The sequence below is a fragment of the Rhipicephalus sanguineus genome, chromosome 2, assembly GCF_013339695.2.
Source record: "Rhipicephalus sanguineus isolate Rsan-2018 chromosome 2, BIME_Rsan_1.4, whole genome shotgun sequence".
Classification (NCBI taxonomy): Eukaryota; Metazoa; Arthropoda; class Arachnida; order Ixodida; family Ixodidae; genus Rhipicephalus; species Rhipicephalus sanguineus.
Genome location: NC_051177.1, coordinates 87,230,045 through 87,250,283, shown reverse-complemented (window position 1 = coordinate 87,250,283; position 20,239 = coordinate 87,230,045). Strand labels below are relative to the sequence as shown.

The 20,239-nt window shown below is 46.3% G+C and overlaps 1 protein-coding gene across 1 annotated transcript in view; it reads left to right on the top strand.

Annotated features, from left to right (window-relative positions):
- The window catches only part of LOC119383306 (protein scribble homolog), a 152,346-nt gene that overhangs the window by 859 nt on the left and 131,248 nt on the right, over positions 1-20,239 (top strand).

The window sequence follows — 20,239 nt, the reverse complement described above, 5'->3', positions numbered from 1 at the left end:
TTCCATCGCACCGTAGCGCACGCCTCTCTCGCCCATTTCACCTTACTGCCCTCTGTAGAGCCCTTTTCGCTTGGTGTGTTTCCAATGTATGAAGGTTTCTTTCCATTCAGCTGGCGATTTTCCTGGTTCATGAGAACTCTACAATATCTCTCAAAGCTGCTGAACTATTTATTGTAGTTTTTCGTTTAGACGTTATTGCTGCGTTACACTTTCCATTGAATGTCGTATGCACACACACACCAGGGGTGTATGATTTACCAGCATTCCTAAGGCTAAAAAGCTTTACCATGGCGGTGTTGCCAACTGCAATGTATTGCGGACCCAGTGTAAAGGTACTAAGCAACAGGTGCCTATAGAGTCAACATGGTCAGCGTAATTCGAGAATTTGGATATATTTTGCTATGTTATTTGTTTTGTCTTTGCCTTTTCGTTACATTTATGCATTTACCTCACATAACTTCCATGACCCATTTCTGTTTTGTCAACATGCTGCTTCATAAGCTATTTCATTGCCATAGCTGTGATAACAGGCAATACTTAATGTGCTGTGGAGGTTTTCTTTCTTTTCTACTCATTCAGTCTGGCTATTTGCTGTGTAACGCACTTCACACTTTTCATTGCATTCGATCAGTGCTGGCACACTGATGCCAGGGGTCACCTCATTTCAATCATCTCTTTGCAAGCAAGAAACAGTGACGGCCGTGTACCCAAGCATCTTTCACACCAAAACCCCTGTGTTCCTTTGTGTTCCCCCTTGGCGCGGCTAGAGCGCAACACCTGGGTGTCCTCCTCTGCACTGACACACTCTAATGAGATAAAAAAGTCACAGTGGCCGCCATGTTGGGGGACCAAGCGCAAAGAACCTGTCTCTGACGTCACGTGCAAGGCATGTATAGTTACATGTTTCATGAAATGGCCTCCCTCTAAGGTACCAGTGATCATTCACACTCTCAGCTTGTGATGACAGTAGACTGTGGGGGAGAGCAAATTACAAAAATAACTGTTTTGAACAAAACACATAGGCAAATCAGTTTCATTTGAATAGTCAACTATTGGAGAAAAATTAATGAAATCTAGAAGTTGTTCACTTGATAGTTGTTCACTTGATTGTAGTGCAAGGGCACAGAAAACTATTTTCATAAATAGCCATATCGCCTTCCTTTTTGGCTTTATGCTACTTTTGGGAGGATGACAGATTTTTCCCTTTTCAATATCAACTTTTCCAATAATCTTTCATTGGCAGTGAAACCAACCTGCCACGGTGGTCTAGTGGTTATGGTGCTCAACTGCTGACTCGAAGGTCGTGGGATCGAGTCCCAGCCACGGTGGCCGCATTTCAATGGAGGGGAAATGCTCGAGGCACATGTCCCTAGATTGAGGTGCACGTTAAAGAACGCCAGATGGTCAAAATTCCTGGAGCCCTCCACTGTGTTGTTCCTCTTACTCGTATCACGGTTTTGGGGCATAAGACCCCAACTATTAATTGACAATAAAACCACTAAATGTTGAACTCTGCATATTTTGCAACTGTGCTTGTAATGTCTTATTGTCTAAGAAGGCAGCTGAATGATAAGCTAAAGGAACACAGTTATCATGTTACAAAGACAACTCTCGTAAAATAAACAAACATTTTGAGGTTTCTACCTGTACATTTTCATTGTGCTATAATATACTCTGCAGTTAGCTTTTTTTTTTTTTTTTAATGGTAGTATGTTGTGAATATTCAACATTTGGGAATGATGCGCCAAATAGTCGCAGCTATCAGGTTTCAATATTGCTTGAATAATTTTTTTTGCACGTCGCATTCTCACCCTGCGTGGTAAAGTGTAAAGTTGTGGCAGAAATGTAACTACATTTGTCCCTGCCATGGTGGACATGTAGGATGACGCAATGTATATTAGAACATGTACTGCTCAAGGAGCCAGGGTTTTTAGGATAAGCCTGACCATATGTGTTGAGAAATTTTGCTCAGGCATGACATTAGTCAGTGTGTACTCTTTCATACTCTTTATGGATGCTATGAAGGTTGTTCTAATACAACATTATTTGATGCACTAGTGGCAACTTGGCCTATTTAAAATAGAAAAGTATGTTCTTTTCTCACTCTGCCATCATTGCAGACAACGAACACACTCGCATTAAACATTAGTGTAACACAAGCGCTAATCGGCTGGAAAACTGCTTTTTGAAATTATTCTGACAATTTATGACCATGTGGGCTCTTCTTAAAGGGACACTAAAGAGCAAAATGATTTTTCTTTTATTAGTAAAGTACTCTTTCACTATGCCAAAAACACCACGCTTGCTGCGAGGAGACGCTTAGTAAGCGAGAAAACGGGCAAAAACGAAATGTGGGTGGCGACGCCACCTAGAAGTTTCCGCACCATTTGCCGTGACGTCACATGTTTTGACGGCGCCTGAATGAAGTGAAGTACATTGTCCTCTGAGGGGGCCATAGACTTAACATACCAAGTTTGGGGTAATTTTGTTGAGCTAATGGCGCCTTAATACGATAAATACTCTTTGAAATTCGTGACATCACGCGGGTAGATTTCGGCGCGAAATTTAAAAACAAAACTTTGAACTTGATTTTCTCCTCTACTAATAAACCTGTGATGGTGAAATTAACATTAGAGTTCTCAGAGCTCAATTTATCGATCTAAACCAATTGATTGTTTCTCTTTAGTGTCCCTTTAAGGTGCCTGAGTTAGTAAACGAAATGCTTATTTGTTCACGTTTCAGCAGCCTTTCCTCATAAGCCATGCTTCATAAAGTGCAGCAAAGCGACAGAATCTTGTTACTTTAAATGCTAGGATATGAACATTGGTCTACATCAATGATAAAAAAGGCTGTTAATGATTTTAAAGCTATTCATTATTTTATTGGCTCTTGGCATTCATTTCAGGCTCAGAGGTTGTTTTCACATCCTCACTAAAACACATCTTTTTTTTTCTCTTGATTTTAATTTAATTCCTGCTTATTTTATTCATATTCTTAATTGCTACATGTCAAGGAAAGTTAATTTGCATGACTTCCAGGTATTTAGTGATGATATTGTTTTTTTTTATTGCTGGCATTTTTATCGCTGATGAATGTTGTCAAGATCACATCACTGCCATTTTTAGCACTCTGTCATTTTCACTAATGCAAAATATTGCTTGATTTGAATAGTGCGGACAAGTAATGGGTTTCATGGACAATGTTACTTAAAAGTGCTGGCATTACATAGTTGCACTTACAAGCGCTGAACATTCTTTAATGCTAAAAACAGTAAGGAAGGCAAGTGTGAAAAATAGCTGTCAGGCATCGAGTAAGCTTGTGTTTTTAGAAGGCGCTTACGAGGGGGCATCTTTTTTGTCCTGAAATGTTGCCATGATGTTTGCAAGCTTCGAGTGATTCTTTGACAGTTCTACACGACAGCTTATTTCAGTTGTGACAGATGTGAAGACCTCTACCACCACGTGCATGGCAATACAGCCTAGTGTGTTATAACTCTAAGCGTTGTACTGAAATGGTCTCATTACTAGGGCAAGCTGCTTCATCTGAGCCTACTTCTCCTCCCAACATTGGAAGATTAAAATTTATCCATTACATTCTTTGTATGAGTGTGAGAGGGTTCCTGAGCACCTCTTCCTGAGTTGTGTCACTGACCTCAAAACACGTACTTCAAAACATGGTTCATACCCAAAATTGGCTAGCACGAAATCGACAGGGACTAAGAAGGAACACTGATGTACAGGACAGGCACTACTCGCAACTAAGCTTTATTCAGAAAAGTCTTCCTACATATATACTCAGCTGAGTGGCGCACACAGGCGCAATGCACATGACAGTCGACAATGCTAATCAGGATTGGGATAGCAAAACATATTCGCATCATAACCAAGTTTCTAAGAACAGCCTTTCTTTACAGCGCATCAGTGTTCCTTCTTAGTACTTGTCGATTTTGCGCTAGCCAATTTTGAAGATTATGAACCAACTAGCCCAGCAACGTATACTATGAGAGCTACATCGCCTACAAACAAGGACAAAGTAAACAATGAAAGTAAAGGCTAACAGCGAGTGGTATCATGACATCGCATTTTTGACAGGACATACTTCACAAAGAAGTATTGATTGACAGCCTTAGTCATTACATCGAAATAGAAGACAAAATTGCTGTTGTAACAGCTGTAGGGAACATCAGCTGGCGTTTAGCCAACAGCTGGCGGTGCCAGCCAACAGTTAGCCAGGGCTGGTGGTATGCATGCAAATGAGGTTGGATTCTATCAGATATTGGTGCCATCAACAACAGCATATCATTGCCTTTATTTTGTTTATTTCTTCATACAAGCCACTATTTCTGCAATGCACTGTTCCCTACACCCATAATCACTCTGGTTCTATAAATCTCTTTCCTTCTTTTTTTTTTTTCTCTCTTGCCAGTACCCTGAGCATCTCTCGCTAAACTCTATCGCCAACTATTTAACTCTGCCATCCGCCTTGAAACCCAGAGCCTCTGAAAAAGATGGACGCCTTCCATGGGTCTTGCTGGGGGAATATCCTGGTGTTCCATTACATTGTAGACCGCTAGCACTGTAACCATCCGGACGCTTAGGCGCAGTTTTGTGTAGTTGCTGACAATGGACTCGTTTCTAACACCCAACTGGCATGCTCCACGTGGCGATAGGTTCAGTGTCGGATGAAGTTAATCTTTGTCAGTGGACAGAAATAAGGTGAACTGTCTGCAGTGGTTTGATCATTAAGCAACCCTTGCTTTTAGAGCTCATTCTTTCCTTATCGGGCACTTTTTTGGCCGCATTTAAGTGAGGTAGTTCACCGGGGAAGCGATAAGTGAGCGAGTGCATGGTTGAGAAGCTCGGCATTCGTTGTTGGTCTTGTAAAGGGGCGTAGCCAGGATTTGATTTTGGGAGGGCTGCGACACCCCCCATAATTATGTGCATCGTACATTTGTACATGTGCGTTTAAGTACTGTCGTGAGCAATAGGGAGTTTTAGCTTGTAACGTATACTTCTTTACGTTACCGTGTTACCGGATACCGGATGGAATCTGCGCATGCGCGAACCTTTACGGAACGTAAAGGTTTACGGAACGTAAACTACTCGCCGGATAGGCTTTACGTTTACGGCCCTATCTCGCAAATCCACCTTCGTTTGTGGCTACTCGCGATATCCGCTTTGCGGAGACTCCAGCCGCCGAGTCAAAATAAACCAAAGTGCGAGCGCCCCTTACCATCACCTTATTTCAGCCGGATTACCGAGCCTAGAGCGACCTAGAATACCGAATCCGCAAACGTAAGAGGCCTAAAGACGCTGACAGGCTGGATAGGTGGCGCCATCTAGCTGGGCCAAGGTGTACCAGGCGAGCACAAAATTGTTATTGCAGAAACATCGGGCATTCTACTCGCAATGTAAATGCCTTGCAGCGGCATTATTACGAGTGAGTTGCCTTTTCAATCATTTCTTCCCCTCGAGAACACTAAGCAAAAACAAATGTGTGCATGATTGTGGTTGCGCGAAACGTCACAAGATGTCGACACCATCGCCCGGTAACCTGGTATTGCTACACACCTTCGCTTATACCGGGATACTGCACATGCTAAAAACCTCTCTTATGATTTTGCCGCAGCGTAATTCAATATTATCTAAATTAAATGTAGTTTAAATGCTGTTATCATCACCACTTAGTGGTTTGCGCAAACGTAAAGGTTTACGTACGTACGTAAAGGTTTACGTTTGGGCAGCTAAAAAATTGTACTAAAACTCGAGTTCCGGTAAAACGTTAAACGTAATCCGGTAACGGTAACGTAAAGAAGTATACGTTACAAGCTAAAACTCCCTAATATGAAAGGGGACACCGAATTTGTGTGTGAGCACGTATTACTCGTGATGCGAGGATACAAGTTTGATGTATCAGTTTGCAAAGATGTCTCTCCGGAATTTTAAATGTATAACGTTATAAGCACTTCTGCTTGCCAGCTGCATTTAGCTGCTATGGCCTCTTGAAGGCAACTTCAGCGTTCCCTTTCATATTTGTCATTACTGTACGTGCATGCAGACTGAAAAAGTTCAGGGGGTGTTTGAACCCTCCTCCCCCCCTCTGTGGCTACGCCCACCGTCTGTCGGTCCTTCACAGTCAGTACGCCGCGGCGTCGATGAAAGCCGGTGTGCAGCCCCCCCCCCTCCCCCCCGCCCCCCAGCGACCGCCGGCGCCACCGCACCAGGAAACGAGCGAGAAGGGACGATTAGCATTAGAGGATTTTAGCCTGTCCGGTATTCCGGTAACGCCCTAATACCGGATAGCGTGTGCCGTAGCTGCCGCCACGTCAAGTGGCGCCAGCTATGGAGGATAAAAACAACTAACAAACACATAATGTATGTCCTTCGAGATTATGGGATTGTCACTCGCTAAGCCTACACATTGATTATTTGAGTATGGCTCTCCAAAACGGTGCCGTATCGGCACGAATACTTTGCTGCCGAAGCTTACGAACGTGAATATAAAGCAAATAAAAGCATCAGTTCGGAAATAACGAGCGACAGAGCGCGCGACGGCTCCTTGATAGATTCTAAGTGGACGGCAATCACTTTCGGCGGCGCGGCCATGTTTGCCGGGCGTGCGCATGCGCTGTTCACACCCGGTATTCCGGTACACGCAAAGCATTTTGCGTATAGCGGTGTACCGGACAGACTAAAATCCTCTATTTTTATTTTCGTCTTCTTGGCGTCCTTCGCCACCGGTGGGGGATTGTATGTGTACTACCTGCGTGTTTGTGTGCGCGTGCAGCGAAAGCTTATCGCTGCGACGGTGTCCTTTTTTTTTATTATTTTACGAGGATCGCGGATGTGTTTCCCCGAGGCACAGTTGCGGGTGTATCATGTAGTACACGGCCACTGAGCGTTTGTTCTTTCTTTCTCCCTCCTCTCCTTTATTCTCGCGTACCTGAGGGCGTGTTCACGTGGTAACCTGTAATTTAGGCAGTCCGCCTTCATCGCAGAATGCTGGGCGAGTCCACTGTAGCCAGGGAAACGTCGCGCCGCGTTTTACTAGCTTGCACGCGCCCGTGGTTAACGTTGGTCTAGTATCGAACCTTGTAGATACTGTCTGCTGCGCTCATGTTTTATTTAGGGAAACAAGCTTGCCCGCATGCATATGGTGTGTATGCCTCCAATTAGCATTTTCGTATGACTGAGCGTAACATCTGTATGCCGTAGCCGACACTGAGTCACCGATGAGTTTATTGGCTCTACGGCAGCTCAGTCAGAACAGTTTAAGGACGAATGCCCTGAAAAGAAAAAAAGAACGAACGAACAAAAACGTCGGACCTTGGATTAGAGTTTTTCGTCCAATGTCACGTAAGCGCTCACACCATTGCCACGCCTACGAACCGATAACGAAATGGTGTCTTGGCAAGCTTCATTTTTGGTCATCAAAGCTGCACAGCGCATCACGTTTCGAAATGCAATGCTTATGAAATGCATGAAATTTATCTCGCCAAATAGTCTAACTAGAAACACGACCTGTTCGTGCGCATTGCGTCAGCAGCCATCTTAACCACTCTGGTACACGGGCGCATTGTCAGGTACAGTGAATGGGACTTGCAAGCGTACAGAACAAACTTACGCATGGACGCGACGCTTTGAATGTTTCTTTCGGGCAGTAAAGTTTAGAAACCATATCTCTAAGCGCTATAAATTGTCTCGATTTTTTTCGACCACTTCGGGAGCCTAACGTAGGTTCGAATTCTTCGAGATTATCAACGGAAGCGTTTGAAATGGGCAGTCAGCTCTCTCTGCTATTGAATGTGGTCATCGAATTATGTGTGGATTAGTAAATTTTAGTTAAAGGAAATACGCTGTTACATTACGAAAAAAAAAAAAAATCTTAGTCGGTGCAGTTGTGATTGTTTTAGGTGACGTAGATGCACCACACGTGATCTTAAACCATATATGCCGCGTAGAGCGAGGCATTCTCACGTGCGTCCGTATAAGTATAAACGAAACCTCGCATTTCGAGGTTCAAAAAAAAAAAAAGAAAGAAAAAAGCGCCTGTCTAGTTGTTTAAGAGTTGGCCAGGTGGCTTTAATGCGAACGTTGGCGTGATTGAACCGGTAGAGAGGTTGGAGCAAAGAAAGACATCTACTAGATTATCGTTATTAGCAGCGCGTATCGGAGGAGACAGCCGAAATCCATCGAAGCGATCAGACTGGTAGGGCATGTATCTACGCATGACGCACTGTTAACGTCTGTATATCTCTAAGTGCGTGATCTTTAAACACAGAGAGAGAGAAGGCTAGCCATCCTAACTGTGCGGAGTAGAGTGGCTAGGCAGACTCGGTCCGCAGCAACCGGGTTGTCTCACACGCGTGCTCTTTTGAAGAGGGCTGTATGCGTTTCCTCGGTTGGCTACGCGTCATGGCCTCGTCGCACGCTGGTGTCCAGCCCGGAAGGTAATCTGGCCGATGGAAGTGAGGGCGTTGAAACCGAGCTCTCGCTCTATATATCTTTCCACATATCTGTCCCCCTCAAGGGCACCTGGTGGTGGTGGTGGTGCTCGCTGCGTGGCAGTATCAGCACGCTCTGATGGTCGCCGCTTCTAATTGCGTGAAATAAATTTCCATTTCTTGCTTGCCTTCTCGGCGTTGAACCTTGTACCTTAGAAAAGTTACAGCGCACACATACGAGAACGAGGTCAAGAAGAAACAAGACTCGGCGTTTCTTCTTCACTTTGTCCCCGTCCGTGTGCGCTGTAACTAAAGGCGTGCGAATATTCGAACATTTCGAATAACGAATCGAATAGCATTCTATTCGATTCTGTACTCGAATGAAATAGTACATATTCGAAATACCGAATATTTTTCCAATAGTTTTCGAATAATCAGCGCCGACGCGAGAATCCCAACACAACAAAAGTTAGGAACAGCCAAAGGTATTTTTCCGTCTTAGTTTTATTCACTAAATTACCAATATGCATGCAGCTCAAGCTTCTACGATTACTGGATCAAGGCTTTTTTTTTTTTTCTGAAAACTCCACTGTTAGATTTTACTATGCTGCTCCTGCATCGCATTAATAAACTTACCTTCATCTTGTTTAAGGTGGGGACTACGCCTGCATTCAGCTTCATGAGTAACAACAGACGCAAGAGTTGTGCTTGCGTAAATTGTCCTTGCAGATACAGCTTTCAACACTGATGTATACACCTTTTCAAATTCTCACGCCAGGGAGGCGCCATATTGAAATGCGCGCCGTCTAACGTGCAAGATTGGCGAAATCGCCATCTTGGGCTGCGCGTACTCGAACTTTACCGGCGCGTTATCTGTTGGTGTGAGGTCCCTGCTAAAGCCTGTGTTTGCTGATTTTTCGTTTCTTTAAGCTGTTTTGTTTGGTATCGTCGCTGCCATTGACTTATTCGTCGCTGTCTGAACCGTTCAGCGGCGCGCATTCGCCCGTGCGACGCAAGAATTAGCTCCGCGTCAGCGAACGGCAGTGCTTCGTCGTCGGTACCAGTAGCAGCCAGCGTAGTACCAGGTCGATCACGGCGTGAAGTGTTAATAATCGGTAACTAGAGCGTTGTTGCAGCTGTCTACCGCTTTCCTTTATTGGCGTACTAAATGTCTACGGATTATCCATCAGTTTCAAACCTCTGCGCATACTCGTTCGCGGCGCGTAAGTTTGTCAGCTGTAAACTGTAAACACCGCACAATCCTTCTTCACAGATACAGTTGACCTACATTCACACCGACGACGTCGAAGACTAGGTCGAGGAGACCTGTGAGTGGCCAGAAATACCGCGAGCGAACATTGTTTATATCTCGTTGAGGCGAATGCGTGGGGTCTTCGCCAGGTGTGCAACTACGAGGCACTGTAGTCGCGCAGCTACGTGCAGTTTGACTGTGTGGGTCAGTCGCTGGCGCACAGTGCGAAGGAAAAAGTCGTGCTGGTGAAGGGGAATGTGACACCGTCGCAAGCCGTCAACAGTAGGCCCCATCGCGCGTGGGTTTCCGCGAGGCCGTCCGCTGAAGTACGGCGCGCGCAGGCTGCACATGCGTAACCGGGCAAGGCGAAGTTTGCAGCCGTGTCGGCCGCTGTGTTATGGACGATATGAAGTGTGAATCCGCAACATTCTCACGAGTAGGTGAGTCATCAGTGGCTTGCGTACCTTTCTTTCCTATCTAGGATGCTGCTTGGGAACGTTGTTCTCGTCGTTTTTCTTGCCGCCAACGAAATACCGGGAACAGAGGCGTGACCAGGGCGACACGCGCAAGTTCTTAATATTTAGTGAAGCCGCCCACTGCTGCCGCAATTTAGGCGACGAAGGAAAACGATGCAGCGCGAACATGCCACGCTTGCACTCATCGCGTGGCGTATACATGCATTGCGGACACACGATTGCACCTTATATATTTCTCTTCCGCTGCTTGTTCGTTCACCCGTACACGACACAGTGATGACCAGATGACTTGCTATGCGAATGCAGTAAATTTTCTGCCGTGGTAGTCACTTCGTATCGGACACAGGCGCATAACACAGTCACACAAACGCGTACCGAAGCAACACACACACAGTACTGGCGCAGCCCAAAGCACGGAAGTTTTTCCGATTTACCGACGCCACCCATTTCTTCTGCAATTCCGGCGACGACGGAAAGTGATACAGCGAGAACATGTCACACTTGCAATCCTCGCGCGGCGTGCTGTGCTGCGGGCACACAATCACGCCTAAAATGTTCCTTTTCCGCTGATTGTTCGTGCACCCGTGCACGACACAGTGATGGCCAGACGATCGGTTCTTTGAATACGCACCATTTCCGGCCATGACAATCGCTTTTTATCGCAAAGAAGGGCCTAATTCACACACAACATCCAAGCGTACCAAGCGTACAGATACAACATGCGCAGCCCAAAGCGCGATGGCAACACTGAAAACATACCCTCGACCCCTGCAGCGCACAGGTGCGAGCATGGGTGCGAGGGTGCTCCTGTGAAAAGGTGTATACATACATGGTTTCGGTGCCGAGGCCCATGTTGTGATGACGGGTTATCTGTTTCGTTACAGCTTTAGCTATATGCGTGGTGTTCGGTTCAAAATTGTTTAGCTTGTATGTTTCAGTTTTATTTAAAAGCAGTCGACAAAGTATCACCGGGATTACTGTAGCCACTGCTGTATTTCAACCTACAGTTACAAACCATCTCGAAGGCTGTGTTTGAGCTTGCCTCAGTTTTTATAATTGTGGTACTTTGAGTCGGTCAAAAGTGACCGTAAGCTTTGGTGAAAGCTTGTGAATATTTGCTTCAAATTAAAAAGTTGTGGATCTCTAGGACTGTTTTGAAAACGGTTGCCTTACTATTCGAAAATTATTCGGAGAGTATTTGAGTAGTATTCGCATTCGATTCGGCGTCATCGCTATTTGATTCACATTCGATTCATTTCCAAAATTCGCTATTCGCACACCCCTAGCCGTAACCTTTCTATGATTCAATACCAACTAGCCCACGAAACCATCCTAGTTCCGAAGAGCAGCAGTGGTAGCTTGAGATAATAATAATAATAATAATAATAATAATAATAATAATAATAATAATAATAATAATAATAATAATAATAAAGACGCTTATTTCCTTTACCCACAACGTTCACTGCTGTTTATCACGCGCCCTTGACCCTTTAAATCGCTCCTGGATAATTGAAGTTACAAAAGAGTAATAGCTAAAACCACCAGATCGTTTTTTCCTGCCTATATAACCGTACTGCTCATGCAGTTTAACTATCGGTTCTCGTCTACGTGCGGTGAGACTTTCCCGTATGGTTTCTTTTCATTTGTTGCATATAAGCCGTCGAAATGGATTGTTAATGCAACGTGTATATTTTTTAACACGAAAGTGTTTTATGCCGGGGTCCATCAAGTACATCCGTCACGGATATGACGTTGATAAAATGGACGCCAACGGGCGAGAAAGAAAAAAACCAAGAAAAAGATACCCCGCTGGGAATCGAACCCACGACGTTGCGGCCGCGACGGCAAGCGCCCGACGCCCTACCAAGTAAGCTAACTCGGGAGATGCTAGACACGGCGCGAAGGCGCCTTATATCTTTCACACATTCTCTTTCGCGGCGGGCGGAGCGGGGCGGTGCCGCCGTCTGTGAGATGTGAAAAGAAGTAATGCTTCACGATCGACACTTACTAGCGCTTCCTCCGAGATTACACGCGATATCGGAGGTAATGGTTAAAGCTGGTTAAAGCGTCTCGATACGAGAGAGGTAGACTGGCCGCGCTGGCGTCGCCGAGGCGCCCTTGACGCAGTTACGTTCTTTGCCTTTGGCTTGTGTGCATCGGCTCATCGGAGTAGTGCAGCTTCCAGGGGCACAAACGGGATTTCTCCGCGGCCGACTGCTTCAATTGCGAGAGCACCGACTAACAAAACTGCTGCAATACGCGTTGCAGAGAGGACGCGATTTCGACGTGCGAATGTCGTGCCTTGGTGGAGCGAGAGCAGCGCCTGCGAGACAGGCCAGCGGGACGCACGCGTTTGCGGCTCAGGCTACGAACCTCTACCTCCAGTGTTGCTGAAGCGCAGTGTGTGTTAGTGTATGCATGAGCGCAGGCGTCGGCTACCCATTACTAGAAAGCGCACACTGTGCCGTTTCTCTCCCTAATTGACGACGCTTTGAAGAAGCGCATACCGGGTACCAGTGTTGATTATGAGCTTGTTATCATCCTTACGCGGGATTCACGATTCGCTGTGCCCAAATATATGTTCACACCGTCAGCTACCACAACGGTCTAATAATGATCATGGGCATTAGTCGTCGCAATAGAGACATGCTGTCCACATGGGTGCATCCACGTCAAACGGTGCTATAGCTGCCAAACACGAATAGATATTGCCACGGAAAACTGCCATCAGTCCGTACAACGCAGGCGTCGCAAACGAAGCGAAACGAAGACGGCACCGCTACGACAGATGAAGCCAGCCACAATGCGCCGGCCGGCCGTGCATGCGCACGAGCTTCGGCCGAGCAGCCAACGCACGTGAAGAAGAGAAAGACGGCGTTCGAAGGAGAGGCTCGTGAGAGCTGCGGACTTTCGGTTCCTTCCGAATTTTCTGTGTTTCCTTTTGGCTTTGGGCACAAGTTCGCCCGTCAATAAATAGTGTAAATACCAAATCCTTGTGGAGACCGGTGTTACAATATTGTACAAGCTCTAACATATAAATACACAATAAGCACTACTTCTGTGAAGACACGTTTAACTTTCGTGTTATACCGATTCCTATGACGGAGGGATCAGCCATGTTTTTTTTCGTAGGGATATTGCCACGTGCGTTTCTGATTATCCCTTTTGCCGTATTCGGTTTTCGCCCACGAAGGCTGTCAGCAACGCTCAGCGCAAACCGCGCCCCATTGTTCGAGAAGCTTCGCGATGATTGTAGATCATTTTGTTAAGATTGCGCGCAAGACGCGAACACTCAAGCTTATTCTAGAACATGCGCGACAACCAGCGATAACGCTGGAATATTCGACGGCACATGTATAAATGCCGACGCGCTTCACCGCTTGTCAGTTGATCGACGGTCGACGCTCTGTTCGCCGTTATCAGTGTATTGCTGTAAATTGACTTTCAGTTTCCCGGCCACAAGTTCGGCCAAATAAAGAGTTTCATCTCGGACCTGCTGACTGCTGCCTTCGTCGACGTCACGACCCCGTGACAATATAATTCTTTAGTCACTCGTGCGCCCGTTGAAATGCACGTTTGTCCGTTTTCGTCTAGTGTCAGCGCAGCTTGGCTGAGTGGGAGAACGCCAGTGTGCGCACAGGTGCGCGCGAACTGCAGCGGAGATTATATACGCAGCGCCCGCATGAGCGCACATTTAGCAGACTATGTGAAAGAATGTGCGCGGGAGTGAGCCGAGATAACGCTCCGCTAGGCGCATGGTAGACTGAAACGGAGGCAGTGTTGGGGGAAAGGCCATGCGGGCGTTCTAATTAAGGACGATCTTGTCTGAATATCAACGCATATTCCCTACGCTTCTGAGTGCAGCGAGCTCTAGCGTATAAGCCTTATTCGGAGGGAAACTATAGCGAGCTTCGGCACGGCTTAAACTCTACTACAAAAAAAAAAAAAAACTTTTAGGGATTGCATAGACGTTATGCGTGAGAGGAAGCTGCTATCGGTACCTGCACGTACCTGCAATATAAGCGAGCTTGGAGAACGCGAGTGATCGTGTGGCATCGCGAGCCTGAGTGCAGGCACGCGGCGCGTCGGTGTGGAAATTACCGCTCCATGGAACTCGACGATGGAAAGGAAGGTTCGAGTGACCATGCAGCTGTATACACTCCCCCGTGCCCACGGCTTTCTTTTTGTACGTGTGAAGCTGCCGCATCGAGAGATTCTTTTGTTAGCTTGGCGTGTGGCAGGTCGGCCATTCCATTAATAACGTGGGCGGCATGAATTTTTTTTTTATTTCTTACTGCGTCATCCGCTAAGAGCCCACGCCTTGTCGCCACCGTCCGTCGGGTATACTCGGTGCGACTAAGCTCGCGGTTAAATGTATCCGCGCTGACGGGGCAGGTGCCCTGAAATAGCCGCTTGAAGGCTTGCAGGTGTAGCAATTGCTAATTAGTGGTATACATGGATGAGTCCGCTGAAGAGCGTCGGGTGAAATAACTGAAGCCCTGTCGTTAACGAAGTTGCTGAATGACCTCGGAAGGCGGGGGCGTGCGTTCGCCTAAGTTTTCTAAGCGCGTTCCGTTCAATTTATTATTTTTACATAAGGGCCCCCAAATGGGGTATTGCATAAGGAACGGGTATTACATGTAGATTCACCATTGTATGCACTCCATTAGCTGTAGCTTAAAGAGATTAGTTACACGTTGTTGCAGTGAGTGACGGCACGTGATGTCGGCAATGCCAGTTGTGAAGGCCGTTCCAATCTTTGGCATCACGAGCGGTAAACGGGACAGAAAAAGAAATTTTGGTACGAGGGCGTGCGACTTGCAGCGGATGACCAGTGCTATGAGAGATGTGTTTTGCAAAAAGAAACGACTCTGCCGAAACTGCGTGGAAGAATATACGTAAAGGTGAAGCGGACCTCGCTATGTCGGTAGATACAGTAAAACCTCGGTGATACGATCCCGGCTCGTACGAATTTCGGGCTGATAGGAATTTTTCTGTGGTCCCGGCCAAGGCCCATTAGCCTGCAATGTATTGGAGTGCAGTTGTTGCGAACCGATTTTCACCCCGCGACGTTTGGTAGGAACGTACCGCTCGCGCACAGGTACGAGCAGGTGCTGCCCGCGCGGGCGCGGGCATGCGTGCTGCGCGACCATCAACCTTGCCTCCGAGATCAACCAACCATCAACCTCCGAGATCAACCGACCATCAACCTTGCCTCCGAGGGTAGCGATGCGGGCTTGTTGGTCTGTCATGGTTCTTGGATGTGGGCGCGAAAAGACAAGGACGAAGGGAAGAAGACACAAACACTGGCGCCAGTGTGTGTGTCTTCTTCCCTTCGTCCTTGTCTTTTCGCGCCCACATCCAAGAACCTTACCTCCGAGAGTGTGCGCCCGAATCTCGGAGGCCGTTATGCGCCTTCGCGTTTAGATTACAGATGGCGTTGGCGTCGCGGTTTTTTTTTTTTTTTTTCAATGCGTTCACGCGTGCTGCTGTGCTCGAGGCAGCAGCGTCTTTGTACTGCGTTAACACGATTTGCCTGCCACATCGATGCAAGCCATGTCCTCGCAAGCAGACGTTCTATGAGACAGGACTGAAACTTGAGCTGCGGGTCCATCATGAGGTCCCATGAAAGATGGACGAAGACCCCAAGAGACGAAGCGGACGGTCTTGGCAAAGGAGCTACTAGGCCTCGCAATGTACGCGCACACCTGCCAACTCTCCGATTTGCACGGGAGACTCCCGAATTTTGAGCAAACCTCCCGATTGTGCGGGCACTGCCGTAAATCACCCGAACAGCGCCCGCTACACCACCGCGATAAGAAAATAACGGCAACAAAGGACAGCGATTCTAAAATTTTCTGGCCTTCATCTATCGCGTGCAAAGCGCTTCTTAAGTTACTTTCGCTGCAGTACTTTGGTGTTACTAACAGCGCAAAAAAGGACGAACGACCAGGAAGAATCACAGACAAGCGTTTACTTACAACTGAAGTTTTTACAACTGAAGTGTTATCAGCCCGTACCACCGCAAGTGATATGGGCTGATAACACTGTTTTTTTTTTTTTTTTTTGCAAATAAGTGCTTTGCAATCTTTTTTGTCCACGTGCCATTTCCTTATATTCTGTCTCGTTTCGGAAATAAAACTTCAGTCGTAAGTAAGCGCTTGTCTGTGATTCTTCCTGGTCCTTCGTCCTTTTTTTGCGCAGTTAGTAACACTATGGATCACCAACTTGCCCAACGAATCGCTCTCTTAAGTGCTTTGGTGTCATGCAGGAAAGCGTAGTACGATTAGAAAGGGGCTACCAGCGGTCACGCGTCACAACCCATCTGGTTCATAAATTACACACGCGCGCGCACGCACCGTATATTTACGGATACAAGTATGATCGTATTTGACGTCTAAAAAGTTTACTGGCAATCATTCACAGCTGTTGATGACATCGCTGCGGCCCTGAGAAACACTAAATCAAAACGTATGCCAACTTCCTTTTGTCGCATACTAATTTTCCATGCTTTCTGGTGATACGAACTTCGGATGATACGAATATTTTTGGCAACCCCGCGAGATTCGTATCACCGTGGTTTTACTGTATTCGTTTAAAACGCTTTTACTGCGACCTGTATTACTAGAAGAGAGCAGTTTTGAACACCACTGACGTGCAACTTGAAGGAATTGACGCGAATTAAAAGAAGAGGTCTGAATCGGCCACAAGAGTTTACGTAGCTCTGGTAATATATATATATATATATATATATATATATATATATATATATATATATATATATATATATATATATATATATATGTGTGTGTGTGTGTGTGTGTGTGTGTGTGTGTGTGTGTGTGTGTGTGTGTGTGTGTTGCATACAGCACGCGTAGTGGGGAACTACACAGACAAGTGCCTATATAGGCTGAGACTGAATTCGGAACATAATTTATTTTCGTTTAAGTAGCGTTGAAATGCGATGAAATACGCCTCTGACTCTTCAGGTGTCTCTGTAGAGCTAGCTCGTCGCTGAAGTCTCGCTTTATTTGTGTCTTTCCTAAGCTACTTTATCATTTTCTCTTTCGTGCGTGCCACCGTTGAGCCAGCCGGCAAGTGGCGGAAAATCTATTTACCACGCCTGGAGCGTACGCATCCGCTTTTTCAATAGCCGCCCATCAATCACTTCCGTTTTATCCTCCAGCGTGATATATGTGTATAGACTGTTTTTGCCTATTTACCTTTTGTTCGTAGAGTGCGTGCTCACCTTTCGCCAGGGGTCCATAACTGTAAACACGAGATGCATCGTCAGTATCGATTGGCGTGTTTGCTGTTACACAGCTTTATCTGTATTTTGATCTTTGTTTACGCATATTAATTATCTCACGAAACTGGTACTAATATGAGATGAGTGTTTTATCTCGACCGTAAACTCCCTACCGTTTAAGGATGGCCACCACAGCGCTTGTGGCGACATCTAGTGACACATTAGCCGACCACATCGCGCAGTAAAATACCTTACCGGCTGAAGGGTACCTGGCTTGTACCAGTCTAGTATAACGTTGGCTTGTACTAAGTTACATCGCTTCTATCGCCGCGACGTTAAACGTCGCTGTCCACTAACTCATGCATTCTTCCCATCACTCTATAAGAGAGCTTTAGCTTTCCCGCAACCTTGTTAGCGTTAGCATTTTACCTGATTACTGTAGCCACAGATTTGAGCGGCCTGAATACGTGGTGCCATCTAGCGCTGGAGAGACCTACCAGGCAAGCACATAACCTAAACAAATGCATTATGTTTGATTGCTGGTGCAAATTTTCGGCAGCGACGTAATTCCGTATGCGCATGGGTTTAAAACTACGTAAAACGTGCGCAAACATAGAACGACCATACATCGTAGCGTAAACGACACGGTATTATCGGCACTGCTAAAACACCCTAGTTGCAGCTGCCTTACATTCGCGTATACGGCGGTAACCGCACTGTGTACAGATGCGAAAATATGAACATAGGGGGCAGAGTATTGCGTTGCTTATGCCTGACTCACGATACATTCAGCTGGGTGCGCCGGTACAGCAGCACAATTAGTGGACATCATTTTATAAACTTTGCTTCTGTCATAAAGAAGTTTCAGCGGTGATAATGGAACTATATTATTACTTGTTATAGGCCTCGCTACTGTTCGCGTTAAATAGCGCTAGCAATTCGCATGACTCTCTTTTATAGCGCTGCCAGAGCACTCAGAATGCGCCATTACAGGGACCTCTGTATATAGTGCGGGCCCCTTCTGGAACGGTTAAATACCCTCTTTTGCCAACTCAAATCGTCGGGCTTGCCGGCCTGATGCTATCGCGCGCGAACGTACGTACGTGTAGCCGTTAGAGTGCCTCTCGGGTGATTATGAACTGCGCCCAGAATTTTTTTTTTTTTTTTGCCAGACTGCGTCGCTAATTATCGGCGCTTTCATCGCTGCTCTACGTGAGGTGCACACATGCCGGCCATTGCCTTCCATCGTATTGCTCAGTTGGCACCGTACGCGAAAAAAAAAAAGAAAGAGAGATAGAGAGAGAAAAAACTTAGTGGTTGGATTGATATCAAGTAAGGACAGTATCGCATTCTTTTTTTAGAGGTCTTCTTGAAATATTCGTTGTCGCCTTATCAATGTTTTATAAGATGGTTCAGTTTCCACAGAACTAAAGTGCACTATAGAGTCAGTTTAATGTCGTCCACTTTGGTACTTTCGTTTGTTCACTAGTATCCGCCTTTGCCATGGTTATGAAACGTTTGGGCCATGTGAAGTGCTTGGCTAAGTAAGGCAGAGACAAGTTGAATTCGGTCAGAAATAATCGTCGATGTCATGCTCATTTGCATAAAGGGGACGGTTGAGTCTGAGGAAGACGCCGTCTTAAAGATCGGTTCATTCGAAGGGTATGATGCCGAGGTATTCGCTGGGTGAATCCATCCGCGTTGCATGGAGAGTTTCTTAACAAAGCGGCACCGTGCAGAAGGCGACGTCTTTTCACGCGCTGTGGCTGTTCCTTCATCTCGGTTACAATCTTAGGTTACAACCTAATGTTACGTTACAACCTTAATCTTAGGTTACAACCTAAGAATGGACATAAGCTCCGCCACGAGAACTGCGGCCTACCTGCCTTTTATCTGTGCGAGATAGTCGTGCTGGTAATAATAGTAATAATTGTTGGGGTTTAACGTCCCAAAACCACGTTATCATTATGAGGGGCCCCGTAGTTCAGGGCTCCGGAAATTTCGACAACCTGGGGTACGCGCACCTAAATCTAAGTATAGGTGGGCCTCAAGCATTTTCTCCTCCATCGAAAATGCGGCCGTCGTGACCGGGATTCGATCCCACGGCCTTCGAGTCGACACTCGAGCACCGTCACCACTAGACCATTGCGGCGGATTAGTCGTGCTAGGTGGTATTCTTTCTTACCATGAGTACTTTTTAGCTGCTAATGTATTTACTACACGTACTAATAATTAAAAGCTTGTCGTCCCTACTTAAAAATATTACGTTCGGTTGAGAGGTGATGTAGGAATTTTTGCCGACACTGGGCAGGAAGTTCTAATTTTCGACCGAAAACCAGCGAAAACCATGTGTCTGTGTGGGAAAAGAGTGCCAATTAACGTCAGGAAAATGAGAAAGTACGATTGAATAGGGGGGTCTATGCAAATTCTATTTGGGTGGAACAGCGACGGCTGTGGGCAGAGCTCACATTTGTTCTTAGTTCGTTACCGGCTGTAGTGTCAGTCCTCCTCCTCCCGGGAAGAACAACTGAAGAAAGCCCCCCATAATCATATAAAGGCTGGCGCCAAGTCTGCCCCATACCCTTACTAAATCGCACCGTTCACTTCGTTCGTTTAATGCGCAGGTTATGGCTAGCATGTTTTTTGACAATAATGATGACCAAGCACCCGTCCTAGATGTTGCATTGAAAGATCTGTTTACTTCCCACCTTTATCCCGGAAAGCGGGGGACCAGTGGCAGGCCTTCGTGAGGAGCACGACGTTCATTTTTCATCTTTGCATCTATTGCGGAACTCGTTTTCTTTCGGACTCGACCA